Source organism: Manduca sexta, chromosome 4 (genome assembly GCF_014839805.1).
Source record: "Manduca sexta isolate Smith_Timp_Sample1 chromosome 4, JHU_Msex_v1.0, whole genome shotgun sequence".
Taxonomy (NCBI): Eukaryota; Metazoa; Arthropoda; class Insecta; order Lepidoptera; family Sphingidae; genus Manduca; species Manduca sexta.
Window position 1 is genome coordinate 8,896,922 of NC_051118.1, and position 15,366 is coordinate 8,912,287.

The following is a 15,366-nucleotide window of genomic DNA, read 5'->3' on the forward strand; positions in this document are numbered from 1 at the left end:
TGTTTTATATTATTGAACTAGCTTTTGCTCGCGGCTCCGCCCGCATTATGAAGTTTTTCAAGCTAAAGTTTTCCATTATAAAAGTAGTAGTTTCGCGGGAGCCTATGTTCTTCCCAGGGTTTCAAACTGTCTCCATACCAAATTTCATCTTAATACGTTGGGTAGTTTTTGAGTTTTAGACGTTCAGGCAGACGGATGCAGCGGGGGACTTTGTTTTATAATATATTTTTTAGAACTTTTTAAAAGGAACAATCCCGTCATACATCATTGTTGCATAACTTTAACCGTTTACGCAGCGCACGCTACGGAAGCTCTCAAAACTAATAAATTGTCCCCGTATTTGCAACATGTTTCATTACTGCTCCGCTCCTATTGGTCATAGCGTGATGATATACAGCCTATAGCACCCCACAAATAAAGGGCCATCCAACACAAAAGGATTTTTTCAGTTCAAACTGGTAGTTCCTGAGATTAGCCATTACTGCTCCGCTCCTATTGGTCATAGCGTGATGATATATAACTTAGAGCACTCCATAAACAAAGGGCTATTCAACCCAAAAAGAATTTTTAAGTTCGAATCGGTAGTTCCTGAGATTAGCCATTACTGCTCCGCTCCTATTGGGTATAGCGTGATGATATATAGCCTATAGCACTCCACGAACAAAGGGCTATCCAATGCAAAAATATTTTTTCACTTTGGACCGGTAGTTCCTGAGATTAGCCATTACTGGTGATGACGGGTCGGCCACTTCCCTACAATATGGTTGAGGAGGCCGATGGCTGGCACATGCGTCATACTCGTGAACGGGTGCTGCTTGTGTGGACTGTTCTGCCCATTTCGCTTACATTTCTAATTTCTAATTGCTAGAGGTACTGGGAGGAAATAATTATAGGGATAATAGAGAAATTTCATGATTCCTGAGAGGGTTGTGCAGTCATATAAAAAATTTAATTAATTTATTCCTTATTTCACGAGCCTATAAATGAACTGCTCTAAATTTTTTTGTTTTTTTTTTCTTCTTACTTTATCATGTACTGTAGTCTTTACCCTAAACTGATTGAAAAGAGCAACACCAGAGTTTCTTGCCCGTTCTTCTCTGGTGAAAACTGCTTTCCGAACTGGTGGTAGAGTTAATATTGACGGAATCTAAATAATGTATAACATTTTACAGATTCAAATAAATCATTTCATTTCACTGCTCCGCTCCTATTGGGTATAGCGTGATGATATATAGCCTATAGCAATCCACGAACAAAGGGCTATCTAACGCAAAAAGATTTTTTCAGTTTGGACTGGTAGTTCCTGAGATTAGCTATTACTGCTCCGCTCCTTTTGGGTATAGCGTGATGATATATAGCCTATAGCACTCCACGAACAAAGGGCTATCCAACGCAAAAATATTTTTTCAGTTTGGACCGGTAGTTCCTGAGATTAACCATTACTGCTCCGCTCCTATTGGATATAGCGCGATGATATGTAGCCTATAGCACTCCACGAACAAAGGGCTATCCAATGCAATCCAATGTGTATTCGTCTGGCAAGTTTGAATTTCCCGCCCTCTAAATTCGCCGCCCGGGACACGGGCCCTGGCTTGCTAACACGTGTTATTGTGAGTCAACCATAAAAGATAGACATATGCTGTCGTGGGATATTTTTTATATAATTTTAAGGCGAACATTTCCGTCATACATGATTTCTGTGTAGCTTTAACCATTAAGGTTGCACACGCGGCGGAAGCTTAAAAAATGGAGTAACTTCTCCCGTTTTCCCAACATTTCCCTTCACTGCTCTGCTCCTTTTAATTGTAGCGTGATGAAAAGTATACTATAACCAGCACAGGAGTGTGACAAATAATTGTACCAAGTTTCGTTAAAATCCGTCGAGTAGTTTTTGTTTCTATAACGGTTATACAGACAGACAGACAGACAGACAAAAATTTTACTAATTGCATTTTTGGCATCAGTATCGATCCCTAATCACCCCCTGATAGTTATTTTGGAAATATATTTCATGTACAGAATTGACCTCTCTACAGATTTATTATAAGTATAGATAATAAAACTTCTAAAAACAAATTGCGGCCCACAACGATTGCCATTATTATGCCGGCCTGTATTCATTATACTATTATCAGCTACACTAAGTAAAACAAACAGAATAGAATCTTAAAAAGATGAAAATAAGCGCGGCTGTGGACTTTCGCTAGATCAAAAACTCCAGTGGAAAAAATAATATTTCAGTTTCCAGTAGTCATTGTAAAAAAATATCACAGGATATAAATATTTTATGACAACATTTCTATTGTCACACGTATACATCTTTTTTAACAAACAGCGGCATGACGAGGTGGCCGAGAGGTTAAGGCGTTGGACTGCTAATCCAATGTGCTCTGCACGCGTGGGTTCGAATCCCATCCTCGTCGATGACTTTTTTTAAATTCAAAATATCAATTGAGAGATATGAAATGCCTAAATAGCACTGAAAGGGATGAATACAATCTGCTAATATTATTGAGTGTAGTGGAGAGTTTACGTATATTTAAAATCTAACAGTCTTACTTATAAACTTGTTTTAGCGTTAAGAGGTGATTTAGAATTGCTTATATAGCTGTCAAAAACATCACCGGTTTCCTAGTTTAAACCTTATTAATAGGACAGATGGTGAATTTTGACTTACAGATCGAGTGAATTTGTGCTTTGACTAAACATAGCATTGCGATTTTTTTATTATTAAGACTGAATTAAATTATTTACTGCTCACACACTGCTGCTAAACGGCAAATTGTTCAGTCACATTTTTAATACGTGAGGTAAATTGGAAGAGAGTGTAACTAATTCAAAATAAAATATGTAAAGAATGGATTTGGTTTGTAGCATATTACTAAAAAAAATCATTCAGATAATTAATTTATGCATGGATAAACACCTTTTCTATATACAGAAGTATAGTCTGTGCTTCGATTAAATAAAAATTAACAACTGTTCTCCTATCTTAACTTTCATGGAATTCAATTTTCTTTTGACATATTTTTCACACGTTATCATCCATTTTTGCAATTTTAAATAGTAGATGCCGTCCTTATTATTCAAAGGCCTCTACAAATCATTAAATGGCATAATATTACTTAAAAAAAAAATAAGGGCAAAAATTATTGGATGCTTAGCTGCAGGGCGAAAGTGTATAAGCCAAGAAAAAGCTAGCCTCTTCACTAAGCAACAATAAAGATTTAACTTGTCGGAATATGGGAACTTCTTGAACAGGCTGCATATTCAGGCATCCAATCAATTGTATTATATTTGATTAAGTATAAATAATGCGCATTTGTAAACTTCATAACAGTTCACTACGGCCTAATATTAAAGCCTCCTTGACGACGTTTTAAAAAAAATAGATGATCTACCGAGCTTTTAAAAGCTTTGGAAGCATAGGTAGTTCATACCGTAGTTATTGATTTATAATTGATACTTTACTCATGAGTGGGTTTTCCTAAATTGAGATTGTTAAGTTTAGTTGGTAAATTAAATCAACATTTATTGCTTTCAAATTAAGCACGCTTTGATTGCTCAGTCAATTAATTGACTAACTCGGTCACCTACATAGGCAATAAGTATTTCAAGATACCAACTTTGCTCAAGTCTTGAACAACAAACATGACATACAAACAATTTTATAATACACACACATGACCCTAATACTCCGCTCGCTTCTAAGAAACTCTCAGTACCGCGTCGTGCGTTTTCAAGTACTAGGCAATCATATATTCAAATAGGTCGATGCACCAAATCGACCTTGAATCTGTGGGGCGTGACCCGTGACCCGGAAGAGCGCCGCCACGCTTGAAAGTCGCGGCACACACAATACCGACACTTTCACGCGACTCATGCTTTTCTAGTACTTCTGATAGACTTCAGTAAACCGCTTTGATCCTAGTAACCCACATTACAAATCTACTTTTAATAATACCAAATCATAAATCAATTTTCCCATGATAAAAAAAAATGGCCAATTTATAAAACAATCAACATTTTTCTCACGGATCGTAACATCGCGGATAAATGACAGAATCATAAGTCCATGCGAACCAAAACCGTTGACCCAAAATGTTCTGCGAAATGTTGCCGTTTTTTCCGTTCAACGCAAAAACGATTCCCATTGTCGGTCAATTTGTCACATTTTCAACGTAATCTATTAAATAAAATTTGTTTAACCGCCAATAACGGTACTTAGTTTTTGCACTTGAGATGAGCTGTCATTGAATCGAAACAAGATTTTTTATACATCTGCACTTAACGCCTTTAAGTCTTTGATTTATAAATAAATTCATTCATTATTCTATTAACTCTTGGTCTCTCGTGGCTCGCCGGCGAGCCAAGACAGCTACATGACATTTGCGTGTGTCACGGGATTATAACCTTATATACTACATAATAAGGTTATTTTTCCGTCACACGCGTAGCTGTCAATGTTTGGCGGCAAACATTCAGCTACCTGTACATATTTGAAAATAAAATTTTGACAAGTCATGACGGGTTAAGGAATAAAACGAGTTTTTTATACAGAGGCAGATCTATAACATCGATTTGCTCATTCGACGAAGCAAAAAATCATTTCTATGGGTGGAACTGCAAATTGGTTTTGGCGGGTAATTGTAAGCAATTCTTGCGGCTTACATATCTTTTTATTAATTTATTTTATTTATATACATTCACAACTCTAGACTAATTTCTAATTTTACTGATTTAATTTACTTAAGGCTGTTTAATTTCGCTTCCATTGCCAATCCGTTAAAACCTGTAATTTATTTTTGAAACTTAAAAAAACTATTTGTAATTACGTTATTTATCTCTCTATCTATCTTTTATTATTAAAGATCACGATTATAGTCTATATTTTAAATTGCAGCATAGTGCACACAAATGGAATTTTGCAATATGGCGGCCATTAAGATTATATTACGACAAAATGACCACCACAGTTATGCCTCGTGGGATCGGCGCTGTTGGTAACAAATATATTTATTTTGTTATAGTATTTGTGTCATTATGGTCGATTTTGACCCGTTTTGTGTGTCTGGGTCACTATTATTGCGGTTAACTTTGATTCTGATATGTGTAACCAATTTTGTTGGCACAGTTTACGCATTTTATCCGTATATCTCGAATAATTAAGCAAAACTTTAGTGGAATGTGTACAGGCCGTAAATATTTGACGCGCGTCATGTTCCGAATCATTCGGCTACCTTCTGTAAACAAAATGGCCAAGTTGTTAGGGCAGGGAATATAGTAACATTATGTTCTTTGCGTCAGATGTTTCACCTTATAGTTTCATTATGAATATGTCTCTGCTAGGTGATGCTCGTGGTTTCGTCCGTGTGAAAAGCCTTTCCTGCTACAAAAATCCTTAAATAATTATAGCTATCCAGAGCGCCATCTATACGACGAAAGTGACATCTGCTAATATCTGATATATTTTTTTTTCACCGAACAAATTATTAGGAATAAAGTAAGATACAATATAATAATCTAGGACATGATCTATCCGTGTTTTTTTTTATTGCTGTGAATGACGAGACGAGCTTGCCGTTCGCTTGATGGTAAGCGATACGACCGCCCATAAACAATAGAAACTCCATCCAACACCTTGAAATAGAAAATATTGTTTGGTATTCTACTGCGCTCGCCATCCTGAGACATGAGATGTTAAGTCTCATTATATCCAGTAGCTACACTGGCTACAAAGTCCTTCAAACCGGAACACAGCAATGACTACACACTGCTGCTTGGCGACAGAAAACAATGCGGTGGTACCTACCCAGGCGGACTCTCAAATATGAGAGGCGTACCACTAGTAACCGTATGCCTAATTACATCAAAATCTGCCCAACAGTTGGTGTTCACTTTTAACAAAATTCCATACCATTTTTTCTCTGAACAAGCCCTTCCACTTCACAAAACTAAATAAACAATTTTATACTTTATTTATCTTATAAACTTAAAAACGTTCTTTATATCAATTACTTATTTTAATAGTCCTTTTATGGCATGCTATTTGTTTTATTTTAAACATAAAGATAACCATATCTCTTTCGGGATTTACGTAATTTAAATACGATAGTAAAATGTAAGTATATATTTTCTGTAGCAGTTAAAAATAAACCATTGTTTGCAATTGCCTTTATTGTTTAGTTTTATCACAAGTGTTTATAGATAACAGCAAAACATCACTGTTAATACGTAATATTATCGTTATCAGTTTTACAAATAACGATAATTTACGCTAAAAATACGATATCTTTCTACGCAGAATCTTGGAATACTTCGGTCACATAAGAAAAAACTAGTCCTATCGCCAGTCGATAAAATTATGCCGGCCTATTTGCACCGGATATACACAGGCTGATCCCGAAACGACACGCTCATGTGATGATGATGATATCCTCCACGACGTATCCGTCGACAGCGATTCTTACTGTCTTCTTAGATGAGATCAGATGTGGCTAGAGAATCCTATTTTTGTCTTAAAAGTCCATGTGACGCAATATGGTTGTCCTGAGAGGTTATAAGTGTAGTTGTAGGAGACCTTAGGGAGGATTTAGCGAACGTGAACCGATATGGTGTATCAGTGGCCAAGGGTCCATAACCCGATTCCTGCCTACTTCCCTTTCATAATTTATATAGAATCTAATTTTAATTATACGATTTACAGAACGCATTTATGCATATTACCATAAACATAGTACTTTCTTATATTTTGTGTCAGGTTAGCTTACGAAAAATTTCGCCCTTCGCCACTATGGCGTATAAAAAACTATGAAGAAGAATTTATACATAAAAAATCATTTATTTTTAGACTTATTGTTTTAAAAACTACTCAGTTGCAGGTCGGAATCAGGAAGTAGGCGGTTTGATACCCCCGTGCCTGGGAAAGCATCTAAAGCCGTTGGTACTGCGCCTGAGCATGACCGATTGCCGTCTCACCGAACTATGAGAGTAAAGAAGCAGAGAGTGCACCGTCTATTGCACTCACTTGTGCACTATAATATCTTATCTATATTACAGACTAGCTGACCCGACTGACGTTGTCCCGTCTTAACTATGAATTTGCAGCGCGCATTCTGTCAATCGCTGACAGTTGTTTCAAACAATTGACACTGTGACAGTTATATAAAATTAATATTTTCGTTAAGTTTTCTTAAATTTTCTAATTTTCCGCGCAATTTTTTGAAAATTTTCTTTCATAAGATCCTTCTCCTGACAATAACAAACACAAAAAAATAGTGAAATCGGTCCAGCCGTTTACGCGTGATGGCGTGACTAGGGATTGCAATCCGGTACAAACTTAAATCCGGCCGGATTCAGCCGGAATCACGAGAATTCCGTCGGATCCGGCCGCATCCGGCCGGATCCGGATTGGTATTTTGGGTGTTCAACATAGCGCATATTTCTAACTTCATGGCATAATATAAGGAATAATCTACGGGGAAAAAATAGAAACGATTTTGTGCGAAAATCAACTCTTATTTATTTATAATTATTATCAGTCAGTTATTATATAATAATCAGTCAAAGATTACAAACAACAGTGAATTATTTTGGGTTAAATTAAGTTAAACCCGTTCATAAAAACTAAATTAAATCAACATCATATTCTTCTATAATCCAAATTAAAATTTTCATAATCAACAGCTTATATACCCATGCATTCATTACAACACAGATCACTTTCTTGTTGGAAAAACGCTCTTAGAAAACAAATTGTATTAATAGTATCATCCTTTAGCCTACTTCTCAAGGAACTGCAAATATAACCAGCGGCCGAAAAAACCCTTTCAGCTTCAACATTGGTTGTTTTCACTAAAGTCAAAAAGTCATATATTAGAGACAAGTATTTCCCTCTATCTCCTTCAGTTTCATAAGCGCTCATTTCTTTCTTAAGTTTTTTAGTACTTTCGCACGGTTTTGATAGAGAAATTAAGTTTTTCTTAATATATCGGAACCGGCCACCGGATCCGGTGATATTGTTGGATCCGGTAGGCAACGAAAACGTACCGGATCCGCCGGATTACCGGATCCGCCGGACCGGATTGCAATCCCTAGGCGTGACCAAGGGAAATAGGGATTCATTTTTATATATATAGATTTATTCATACAGATTCGAACTTTTATATTATCTTAGTTAAATAGTGGTATAAAATACCTAACCGTTAAGAGAGCGGGTCGTTTAAACATAACGGACATTGCACTTTACTAATTGAACCTGTAATTATGATTGCCGGCTTCAAGCCGGTCTTATTATCCATAATATATTATAGTTATTATATCTCCGGCTCAGTGTGAGTTCGTTGTTGTATTTATTGCACAAATTGCATATATATCACATAATTGTGTTTTAGTAAAAAATCCAATAATGATTTTCTAATTTTTAACATCATGAAAATTGTTAATCTCATTTTTCCTACATAAGTAATTAATATCGGGGCTTGTGCGATAGGCTCGCCCCCTATCAGTTCATAGGACGGAACACACTTGGCGAAAATTTGCCCTGATTGCACCTCTGCACACCCCTTCGGGGATTAATGCATGATTATGTGTGTGTATGTGTGTGTGTTCTGTAGTAAGTGGTAAAAAAAGTGGTAAAGACTTCCACAAAAGGGCCGGCAGCGACTGGATGTGTGTTAGTAATCATATATAATTAACTGACCAATTTCTTATCATTCCTATCTTATAATCATAAGCTTGTATCGAAAAAACACCAAACTTTTTTACGATCCATTTGCATCTATTGATATGACCATAATTGACCTCATTTTCTCTTTTCGACAAAAACTACGGTCAAATAGCAATCATCGAGTTTTTTGTGTTCGTAAGTGATGATTTTTTATGCAAATTATCATGATGACTGTTCAGTTTTTTTGGACGAAACTTTTTGCGCGCTGAGTACTGATATGACACGACACGAACTTATTGAGGTAGTCGATAAATATTAACTAGCCATTTACTCTTGGTTTGCTTGTATTTAGATTTTTCTTGAAATTTTGTTTTGTTACGAAGCAATCCTCCCCCCCTTTTCACACCCACTCCTGTAACACTTCTAAGCCAGAATCGGCAGTAGCACGCATTTTATGACACCATTTTATGATTTATAATATTTGTTTTGTTTGTGGTAAAACACTTTACTCGATCAGCTGTAAGTCAAAGCCGCCATCTTGCCTTTTAATAAAATTTAAACTAGGAAACCGGTGATGTTTTTAACAGCTATTTAAGTAATTCTAAATCACGTTTTAACGCTAAAACAAGTTTATAAGTAAAACTGTATACCATTAGGTTTAAGTTGAATTTCATCGAAATTAGTTTAGTGTAGTAAAAATGTAGCAGCCAGACTGAGTTATTTGCATTTATAATAACAGAACAGAAACAAAAACCCATCACACCTTTAACCCCAAAGCGGTAGGCAGAGGTGCAATTAGGATATCCACTTTACGCCGTGTCTGTTCCATCCTATGATATGATAGACGGCAATCGCTATCAACACTGTTAAGCATGAGCCTCCCCTTATGATTTTACCATATCAGGAATTAATTCCAGAATACAGGCCAATACTGAGCAGAAAAATCTAACTTTGCTTAACCCGGGATTCGGCCCCCAACCTCAGGGCGATAGTAGTAACTCGCACGCAATACAACTTCGACAGGGATTGTCTTTACCAACGAATCTTAAATATTCTAACATATAAAACAAAGTCCCCCCCCCCCTCGTCTGTCTGGAAGAGGAAACTACCGAACGGATTTTGATGTTTGGTATGGAGATAGCGACCATGGGAAGGACATGGTTTCTATTCCGGGAAAAGATATAGCAGGTCTTTATCCAGGGCAGCAGGAAGCAGCGATAGCCTAGATGGTTGTGGAATGGACTGCCAAGACGAATGTCCGCGGGATCACATCCCAAGGGCACACACCTCTGACTTTTCTAAAGTTATGTGTGTATTCTTTGTGAATTATCGCATGCTTTAACGGTGAAGGAAAACATCGTGAGGAAACCTGCATACCTGAGAAGTTCTCAATAGGAATTTCGAGGCTGTGTGAAGTCTACCAATCCGCACTAGGCCAGCGTGGTGGACTAAGGCCTAATCCTTCTCAGTAGTAGAGAAGGCCCGTGCCAAACAGTGGGACGGTATGTAATACAGGGCTGATATTATTATATCCAGGGAAAACTCATAAACGCGGGCGATGCCGCCAGCAATTATAGCATCTATTACAATTAAATATTAACACATCGTTGGAACAATCATTATTTGGGCACAAATTTTGGAGTGCAATCTAGATTAAGAACTAACCCTAGCTATAGTCTTTATTATATGTTATCATTGTATTATGTGTGTCTTAAATAAAAAAAGCTAGTAACACTAAAATTAACTTTCTAGGTAAGATTTGTATCTCATACATTGTTTTAAAAAATAAAATATTGCAAGTTAGCATTATTAATGCAAGTCATGCATTTCTCCGAGCAGAGATCGCGCACTCAATTTACGAAACAAGGCTTTGAAAAAGAAACACAAGTACTTTAGACTAAAAATAGTATGCCTAAAGCCTAGTATACCTATAGCTAGATATGTATACTGTCCAGAAAAATATATAACGTAGTTTAGTCCGAATAAGCGTGAGAATATTTCTGGCTGTAAGTGTGATGCCGTTGCGATGAGTTCTCTTATAGTAAGTACTGATTGAGGTGTGATAAATAAAAAAAAAATATATTTTTATTTTGTTTGAAACTTAACCTTTTTTTATACATATAGGGAGAAAGTAACTAAAGTTAAATGTTATTTCAAGAAGGCAAACCTGGTGTGTGTGTGGTTGCATCTAAAATCTAAATGTACGTTACTAATAACACAATGTCAAAACAAACCAGGGGCCTTATTCTCTATCCCGCACGTTATTTTGACAGTGCGTAACAAGCACGTAACACAACGCATCATGTTTAGCACTATAGAAATTTGGCTTACAGAATACCATTCCACGCACATTTCTCGAAGATAACATGACACGGCCGCGTTACGCGTTTACACTATCATACAGAATAAGGGCCCAGAATAAGGGCCCTGTAGAAAATGTGATTATCTGTATGCACGTATAAAGAAATAATTCTTTATGCGTGCACGACAAAGTGACCCAACTGCACCCCAATAAGATGTCAACTGACGAGAGATTACCCCTCGGCAGTCGACACAATTATGCCGGCCTATTTGAACCGGATATACACAGGCTGATCCCGGAACGCGACACTTACGTGGGCCATTATGGCGGGTTTTAACACCTTGTGCACGGTGGTCGCTATCCAGGCGGATATAAAATATATTCTATATACGATTTTTATCTCCATTTGGCACATTTTGTACCAGATGGAGCTGGAATGCAACTCATTAAAAACCGTTATAGCAAGTATTCCATATACAGTAAGGTACAAAATAAATCGGCACTTAAATTACGCACTCAGCCTTTACAGTTAATTACCCTTCGAAATCGAAATATTCCGCTAAACAATTAATTTTATCTCCTCCCGTATAAATATTGCATCCTTTAACACAGTAATGGTTTTCGGGAAGCCCGCGAGGTATTATCAATGATTGATTCGGTGTTTTTCCGTGAACGAGACACCGGTGGCGATTATAATTAGAGTTCCGTATCCCAAGAGACCCTTAAGATAGGGAAATAAATATAATAAGATAAATAGCACTAAAATCGACTACTACTCACTATGTAACTAGGATAAAAAGAATAGAGATGTTATCGTAATATATAAGATAAGAATGTCAAAAATGCAGAATAGTAAATAAATGTAGAGAAAGTACCTTGTCCTGGATAGGGGAACATAGGGTTAAATTATTGCCTGTTGGGCTGTTTGTCAAGACAATTTTTCTCAGTAGCGTAGAGATATCAAATTTAAATTTATATCAAGTTCTTGGTTTGAGGATATTTTCAGATATGGAAAATCAAACTTGAAGGTCATCGCGATTTAAAGGTATTATAACTATTTATGTCGCATATTTTGCGATTTCATAGGGCATCAAAACTAGGGTATTTTCCGTTGATATATAATCGTGAATTAGCTGGTGGTACCACTGCAGTCTTTTTTTGTCGCCTAGCAGCAGTGTGTAGTCACTGTTATATTACGGTTTAAAGGACTTTGTAGCCAACGAACTACTAGACATAATAGACTTTTCATCTGATGTTTTAGGATGGCGAGCGCAGTGGAATGCCAAACAAAACTTTGTAATTCAAAGTGCTGAATGGTGTTTCTACTGTTTATGGGTGGTCGTATCGCTCACCATCAGGTGAACGGCAAGCTCGCCTTATATATATTTAATAAAAGCAATAAAAATAATTGGCGAGAAGCAATGTCATACAGCCAATGTAAAGGAAAGAAACTGTACTTTACAATAAATACTTGTTTGTACAGAACCCTTGGTACGCGAGTCCAGTTCGAACTTGTCCGGTTGTTTTAAATTGCAGCCCTTTGTACACGCACGCATTTATTTGAGGATTGATTTTGAAATTGGTATTTCTTTTTTGTTTTGTGTTCCTCGTGTGGTGATTATGCGAAGTGTAATTACAATTGGGTACATTATTAGTTTTATTTCTTTTATATTATTCAAAATCGAATCAGTTGTCTTTCAATCTACCGTGAAATAGCAAAACACCAATGTAAAATACTTCATATTTCTTCCATAACGTGATTTGTACATTTTAATGCGCGTATTAGCTTCTGTAAATATATTATTTTTGTATTAATATCAAAAGACACTGACGTCTAGTCACTCGAACATTTCAAATAAGACAACTTATTCATCATCAGCCTATATCTTTGTCCGCTGCTGGACATAAGACTCCTGTCATGCCATTTTACCCTGTCTTCGGCCTTACTTTAACTTATTACCAAACGGTAATAATTTATGAAGCACTTTGATCATGTCCGGTCTATAACTAACTATACTGTTTATCTTTGCCCACTAGCACTACAATATGACCTGTCAGACGAAAGTATTGTTTTGACAGTTAAGTGAAAGTGTTGTGGCGCTAAAAGTTATTTTATCGTACTTTCGATTTTACAGTGTTTATTATACGTTTTGTTTTTGTTGTCTGTCTTCCGGATAGCTTAAGAGTATATTGATCGGTACGATTACTAGGTTTTACCATACTAGGCTCGAAATGATAGATCGTGGTGTAAACAACTTGAATGGGAAAAAAATCGCCTCCAAGGAAGGCCACAAATGCATTGGAAAGACGACATGAAGAAAGTCGCCGAATCGAACTGGATAAAAAGGGCTCATTGCCGCTGTGAATGGAAAATGTTAAAGAAGGCCTACACCGAAAAGGTTGTAAAAGGCTAACGAAGAATATCGAAGACCATACTAGGTTTCGTTCGCTTGTTACAAGGTGTTGGCAGTAATATTGTTAAGTGTTAGGTGGGTGCGCTTATCGCTAAGTTAACGAGCGTAAAGTTATAAACAGCGATAGCCTAGTTGGGAATGGAAGGGACTGCCGAGATGTTCGCAGGTTCAAATCCACGCACTCTGACTTTTCTAAATTTATTTGTGTTTCCTTTGTGAATTATCTCTTGCTTTAACGGTGAAGGAAAATATTGTAAGGAGACCTGCATACCTAAGAAATTCTCTACGAATATTGAGGGTGTGTGAAGTCTGCAAATCTGCACAAGCCCAGCGTGGTGTACTAAGGCCTAATCCCTCCCATAGTAAAAGAAGCCCGTATCCAGCAATGGGACAGTATATTAAACAGGGCTGATGTTATTATTGTTAAGTATTTATCTATGGATATTAATTTTTCCTTAAGAAATCTCTTAAAACATTCCGAAATATATAAACTTGACTTATTTTAAATTCTTGCTGGTTTAACCTATGTTTTTACTAAACCATCAAATCATCACGATTATCAAGTTAGATCTGCCATAAATTACACACAAATCCACCGTCTCTCTACGTAAAATCATAAAAAAGAACACTATCCACCTGTTTCAATACGAAAACTAGCTTCATAAAAAATGATTAAAAGTTTAATGACAGGCCAGGAACAAAGGGCGGGAATGAATGGCAGCGCGGGGACAATGATAGTGTTACCAGACCGTAAACATAACCGGCGGGTTGCCAGACGAAAAAAAAACAAGCGGACGTCGAATCGTTAAGGTTGCCAGCTAAATTAATGATCCCAGATGTTTTTGATATTTTGAGACGGTCTGGGGGGAAACTATTAATTCATTCAACGTGAATTGCACTCCGTTTTTCCTATTACTTTCCCAAAACGCAGACTCAAAATAAACTATTCTCTACAGGCTCATCTTTATGTTGCATAACTAAATATCCTAACTTACATAAGATATGAGAAAGACGAATAATATTATATTTTAATTTATTTAAAAGAAGATTTTATTACACCATTAGAATCAGTAAAAACAAGTTATAGATAATTCAATAACGTATTCGACTTCCGAAATTAATGCAATAAAATACATTTTAAAACCGTTCGTGATGATGTCATCTTGTTAATAGCTCTATTAATCTTGCTTTTTTCATGTTTTTATTTAATAAATATATACATATAATAAAATATTGTAACAGGCTTTCTGTACATTATAGATATTGAAAGAAACTTAATATTGGGGGGGGGGAGGGCTTAAACAACCGTTTTTAAATTTTTGTCTGTCTGTCGTTTTTTAAACGCATCACGCAAAAACTAGTCCACGGAATTGAGTGTAGTCTCACCGATTTATCGCTAGAGGTCTAACTTAAAATAATTGTCCATTTAATCCTGGCAAAATATAAATTGGGGCTTTTGTACTGGAAACACGGTTTACACATGAACGGTGCCGCGAGCAAAGGCTAGTATTTAATATATTCAAACTTTCTTTGTCATCCGGTCTTTGACATATACATTCTTTGGTTTGATATTAAAATTCAAAGATTGCATCAAAATGACATAAAATATAAAATATATTGAAACAAAATGCTTTTAATTAATGTAGAATGCATAATAATATTTATAAGTGAAACTTGTTAATTTCCGGTGTTGCGATTTTCGAGTCAAAGTAAAATTGAAATAAAAAGACAGTTTTAATATATTAGATGTTACTAACAGCATCAAAATTCATTGTCTTTATACGATATTTGGGTTTGCTGCTCAGTATCAGCCCGGAGTCCGGAATTTGTGCCCGATATGGCAATAGGCTTGCCCCGTATCACATCATGGCATGGAACACATCTGGCGAAAAGTGGGTAGCCTGGTTGCGCCTCTGTATTCCCCTACGGGGATAAATGCGTGATGTGTGTTTTGATCGTTCGCAAAATGAAAATATAATTTA

The 15,366-nt window shown here is 36.4% G+C and overlaps 1 protein-coding gene and 1 non-coding gene across 2 annotated transcripts in view; one reads left to right on the forward strand and one right to left on the reverse strand.

Annotated features, from left to right (window-relative positions):
• The window catches only part of LOC115443202 (serine protease inhibitor dipetalogastin), a 77,222-nt gene that overhangs the window by 39,084 nt on the left and 22,772 nt on the right, over positions 1 to 15,366 (reverse strand). The window lies entirely within an intron of this gene.
• On the forward strand, positions 2,342 to 2,423 carry Trnas-gcu. The gene has a single exon. It is a non-coding gene; the product is annotated as a tRNA-Ser (tRNA).